The following is a 5203-nucleotide window of genomic DNA, read 5'->3' as shown; positions in this document are numbered from 1 at the left end:
AGAGAGAGAGAGAGAGAGAGAGAGAGAGAGAATATCCAATGATAACTAACAAATTTAGTAGATTCATAAAAGCATAAATATAAAAGTAGGTTCATATTCATAAAAGGCTAAAATCTATTTTGGACACAACAGTCATACTAACGGAGTGTACAGTGCAGCTCATTTTCAGAAGAAAACTACACATTATGTAACTATGTCTATTGTTTAGAACTTAATCAGCTGATTATTCTAGGTCATAGTCAACCAGAAAAAAATATATTGATTTACAAATTGGACTATATCTAGTTGCTAAAACAAATCTTTACCCTTCATATTTCTTTCCCTAGTCTACTCTCTTTTTTTATTAATCAATGTGTTGCATGACTTATTTAGGCACAGAATAAAACATTTACATTTATGTGAATTTGTGTAGGTCTTTCTTGTGTGTGGACATTAGTTCACTATTAATAGATATAGAAATGCAACATGGACACTGTAGATACTTAGTATTTTTATAGTTGCTACCTATTAAGTCATGGTGGAAGGGATGACATCCAGAGAAGCAATAAAATGGAACTTGTTATAAATGATCTGCAAGGAGAAGAAGAGAGAAAACATAGGAAGAGGTGAGAAATGGCTGGTAATTGGATTTTGCTTGACTCACTGTCATGGGAAACCCAATGGGCAGCTGTTAGGTAACTCCTGTTTGCTTTGGTTTATTGATGGAATACGTTCATTGACAATCAAAGCCAGCTGTTCAGCACCATTGTTATCAAGGGAGAAGGTGGGAAGCAGACTATAAATAGGTAGAAAAGCTCCGGAGATTGTAGAATCAACACCACCAATTCAATGAACAGATATGGCAAAAAGACAATGTAACCCAGTAGTTCCCATTAACAACTGGTCATAGATATGTCCAATGGAACAATGCCATGACACTCCTTTGCAGACAAAGCTCCAGGGGCACTTTATCCCCAAGGTAAAAAAACAAACTCCTCTTAGTGGACTTCCAAACTTTTACATTCAGGCTCCAACTTGCTTTCTAGCATGTAGCTCTCTTTTCCACTTGCTATGTTCTGAAACTGGAGCTTTTGTTATTCCAGCTCCTATTTCTATGTATCTGCACAGTCTGTCTCCTTCCTTAAATAATTTTCAGAGAACTGCTAATTTGGTTCAGGGCTAAGATCAAGTGCAGCCTCAGACAAGAAATCTATTGTGATTCACTTAACTACTAGTGTCTTCACCCCAGGAAATAACTTGGTTTATATTTTGTACTCAATTTTATACAGGCATATCACTTCCCTCCATTTCAATATAAGTTCCTTGAAGGCAGAAGCTGTTTTGTTTTTGATTTCTTAGTGCCTAGAATAGGGTGTGGAGCTTAGATGATAGTGACTAAAGTCCTTTGAATTAAATTGTTGAATTTACAGAGGCCCAAGACACTCATTTCCAGCAAGGACTTAGGACTAGAGGAATTTTGAAGTGGTGTCTAGCAGTGTATTTTATTTGTATTTCTGGCCATGATAAGCACAAATTATGTAAGTAATTAGATCAGAAGCAGTCTTTTTATTAGAGGATGAGAAAGGGCTGAGGGAATCCTCTCCTATTCTCCAGATTATTTGAGAAGATGAAGCCTCTTTAAAAAAAAAAGAAATAAAAAAATACTTCAAAAGGAAAACAAAGAAGAAAAAGGGATTTTAAGAGGCAGAAAAGAATATTAACCTGTGTCAGGAAGGTAGAGGAACATAAGGAGAAAGAAAAGACATTGTCACGGGAATAATTTAGTGAACATATGGACAGAAAGAAAAAAAATAATTCTTTTAAAAAATATAAATCTGACATGAGGGTACTAGAAGTCTCCCCCTCCTTTTTCCTCCCTCCTCTCCCTCCTCCTCCCTCTCACCAAACCCCTCTCTTTTTCTCTCCCTTCTGATGCCCAGAAATGATTCTGCCCTATTATAGGAAGCTAACATGAGGAAACAGGGGAGGGAAGAGAAATAAATCCCCTATTTCTCTTTGATGAACTTTGTTAGAAACATTCCTAAGAGCCAACCTTTTGTGATAACTTATTAGAAGTTGTTTTCTGTCTGAAGAGCTATCTGGTTTTATACAGGCAACCAGAATGACAATCTCTTCCTCTACTTCCTCCTTTCCCTCCGCCTCCTCTCCCTCTCCTTGTGTTTCTGTGTGTGTCTCTGTATAGCTGATTAATTATTGACATGCTATAATGATAATTTTAGTCTTCAAAAGATGAAAGAAGGAACAAAGAGAATTGCTACTTTTGACTTGAGCTTCACCAAAAAGGACAGAAATGCTGCCTGAAGTATAAAAATATAACATGCAGGATTTCCTACCCTAAAATACTACCAGGTATGTCCATGAAAGAGGAATGAAAGATTTCCAAAAATGAATTTCTGATAGTGCAAGCGGAAGTAATTCTGGTAAGGAAGAAAAGAGGGAGCTGTTGCTTAAAGGGGCTAATGGGGATATGCAAACAACTAACAGAATTACTTTGATTTTTAAAAGACTTGGTCTTTAAAAGTTGAAGGGAAGGGTTTGTAACTGCAAGGATAAAAAAAAAAGGTACAGGTCTGGAAGAGTTGTCAGTTGTTCTGAATTTCAAAATTAATTCAAAGGACATCATAGTGGGTTTAGCTATATTTTCCCCAACCAACCCTGAGCTTTCTTACCTGTGAATCATGTTCATGCCTTTACTTCTAACTAGAATGCTAATTCTTCCGTGTCAGGAGATTACCACGCTTTTTTTTTTCAGATCAAATTCCATTTAGATTCTTTCAATTGGATGCTACCTTTTAGTGCATTTTATACTTCTTTGGTTTTTAGCACATTTCCTCACAACCCCCATTGTACTTTTGTTTGTACTTGCCTTATCTTTTCTAATCGAGATCAGGAACTGCTTATATCCTCCAATGCCTCTATCACAATAACCCATATAATGTCCCCTTAAATGTTCATTGAAACCGGATTGAACCTAACATTTTGGCTAATGATCATCATTACTTCTGTTTAGAAACATAATTCAAGATGTTATATAGAGGAAGATTTAGGGAAAAACAAAACTTTCATCATATGAAATAAGTTTTCAGTCTCTAAATTCAGCTGTAGTTTCCAATTTTTACATTCATCAGAAATGTTTTATTATCCTCCTACTTTTACTTTACCTTTGTTTGGGGAAATCAGAATGCCTAAAAATAGTTTCTGCTTTCCTTTACCTTTCAGAGCAACTTTTTGTGTGTGTTTTGATGGTAACTCTAATTACTACCTTTCAGGAAAACAAAACAAAATATTTACCAGGGACTGTACTTTGTAATATTCAAGGATCAAATGTCCTAGAGTTTTTTTGTTCTTTTTTTTTGGGGGGGGGCTATTTGGAGGGGGGAAGGCAGGGCAACTAGAGTTAAGTGACTTGCCCAAGGTCACATGACCAATAAGTTTTAAGTGTCTGAGGACTAATTTGAATTCAGATCCTCCTGACTCCAGGACCAGTGCTCTATTCACTGCACCACCTAGCTGCCTTATCCTAGAGTCTTCTTATGCATTCTATGTACTTTTTTTCTTCTATTTAGCTCAAAGAAAGTAGAAAAAAATGTACTGCTTTACTATACATCTCTAAATTGCTATATAGAACCCTTGACTGCTTCCTAGCAATCAAGAAATAGTTGCTGAGACAACTCTATTTCTATGATTAGTCCCATTCACTTGTTCACTCCCTTGTCAATATTCAAATACCATTGAATAATTTCTTTGAAAAATTCTAATTTTTTTTTTTACTGATAGGACAATTAAGATTATTTTCCTTTCCCCTTTAAAAATTAAATAATGCATTAAGAAGCACTCATATGCCATTTTTTAAGTGTTAGGGATACAAACCAAAAAATGTGATAGGCTTTACCCTAGGGATATCTAAATGCAACTATGGGGGGAAATTATATGGAAGATATGAGGAACATAAGTTGTTTTGGACTGGGAAAGCACTAGGATGTTTAATTTTGAGTATTGTTTATCTTATTGTATTTATTCATTTTTTTCTAGTGTTTTTGCCTTTTTTTTGCTTTTATCAAATTTGAGATTAGATAATCATTTAGACTTTTTCATTACTTCCCTTGATATTATCTTATTTCTCCAAATGAATTTTTTAAATTTTATCTAATTTTATACCAGTATAATTTGAATAGTATCATCATTTTTTTCATATTTTGGCAGATTGAACCTAAGAATGTTGATTCTCTATAATTATTTGTTTCCATTTATTGTTGTGTAAATAGTTGATATTTATATGTATATGAATTCTATCCTTGACTTGGTCGGAAAACTCATAAATATTTAGTGGATTTTTGTTGTTATTTCAGTGGAATTTTATTTTTGATCTCTTCCACTTCTGTTGCTATGCCAAATAATTTTTGGGTCTTTAATGAGTCTATGATCCTTGTGGGAAAAAGTCAAATATTTCCTCAATAGATGGATACATTTGTATTAAATAAACTATCATACTAACTGTTAAAACAAAGGTCTTTACAAAAAAAGGTCTTTTTATTTCTATGCATTTTAAATATATGTACATAAGTGTTATATTTTGAAAAAAAAAACATTTTTTTAAGCTTCTACTTATATTTTATTATTTTTAGTGGAGCCCAAGCTAGGACAGGGTCTACCATGATGGAAAAATTTAGAGTAGAGTTAGGAAACAGTGTAGTTTTTTTTCTTCCTATTTTCCAAGGACTTATCTAGCTAAATAAATGTGAAGAGACTCATCACAAGAAGACTAGAGGTACTGAATTATTTAGCTATGAAAGCAATTGAAACAAAGAAAATTACAAAATAGCCCTTGGTCTTATGTGGTCTACTTCTGTTTCTGCAGATGGCTGCCGATGAATATGAAAAAGGACAGATAGTGCTGAGAATTACACAATTTTTAGACTGTCAATAAATTCTAACTGAACTAGTAATATTCTAAATGTGAGATATGTGTCCAATGAATAAGCTGCTGGAAGGGCTCAATTATATAAATTTTGATGTTCTCTTTGTAAATGGAATGAGAAAACAAAAGAAAGTTAGTTAAATGGATGGATGGCTCAATGGTTTTCTTTGAAGTAAATAAATTTCAAGTATTTAAGTTTATTATATTAATAATATAATAATATAATATACACACATATACAGAGAGAAAGGGAGAGAGAGAGAGAGAGAGAGAGAGAGAGAGAGA

Source organism: Petaurus breviceps, unplaced genomic scaffold (assembly GCF_028583685.1).
Source record: "Petaurus breviceps papuanus isolate PSGF00001 unplaced genomic scaffold, PetGlider_PUasm1.0 76, whole genome shotgun sequence".
NCBI classification, from domain to species: domain Eukaryota; kingdom Metazoa; phylum Chordata; class Mammalia; order Diprotodontia; family Petauridae; genus Petaurus; species Petaurus breviceps.
Note: the sequence above shows the minus strand (reverse complement) of the source record.